General features: G+C 42.3%; 1 long non-coding RNA gene across 1 annotated transcript; it reads left to right on the forward strand.

Annotated features, from left to right (window-relative positions):
• On the forward strand, nucleotides 1–437 carry LOC107682117 (uncharacterized). The gene is made up of 3 exons (XR_001633371.1): nucleotides 1–59; nucleotides 182–279; nucleotides 405–437. It is a non-coding gene; the product is annotated as an uncharacterized LOC107682117 (long non-coding RNA).

Here is a 437-nt window from a genome sequence, read left to right on the forward strand (position 1 = left end):
GGAATTCCCAGACTTTGATGAAGAGACAGGAATTCTGCCTAAAGTTGATGATGAGGAGGGTATGAGTTGCATTATCCTTTAACTCAATATTTTTAACATGCCAATAAATAAAATCCCATCACAAAAAGTTGTTTTTGTTGGAACACCTCAAATTTGGTCTGTGTTGTGGTTTGTCTACCAGATGAGGACTTGGAGATTGAGCTGGTGGAAGAGGAACCTCCATTCCTGAGGGGGCACACCAAACAGAGCATGGACATGAGTCCTGTCAAGATTGTCAAGGTAGGCCAAGCCACCTCTCACTCTACAGCTGCCTGAGCAATGTAGGAAGCAAAGCTCTTGATTTTACTGATACAGACATAATCTGTGATTTTACAATTGCATATTTTTGTTTTTTTTTCTGGCAGAACCCCGATGGAGCTCTCTCCCAAGCAGCCATG

The sequence above is a fragment of the Sinocyclocheilus anshuiensis genome, unplaced genomic scaffold, assembly GCF_001515605.1.
Source record: "Sinocyclocheilus anshuiensis isolate Anshui unplaced genomic scaffold, SAMN03320099.WGS_v1.1 C31630459, whole genome shotgun sequence".
NCBI lineage: Eukaryota > Metazoa > Chordata > Actinopteri > Cypriniformes > Cyprinidae > Sinocyclocheilus > Sinocyclocheilus anshuiensis.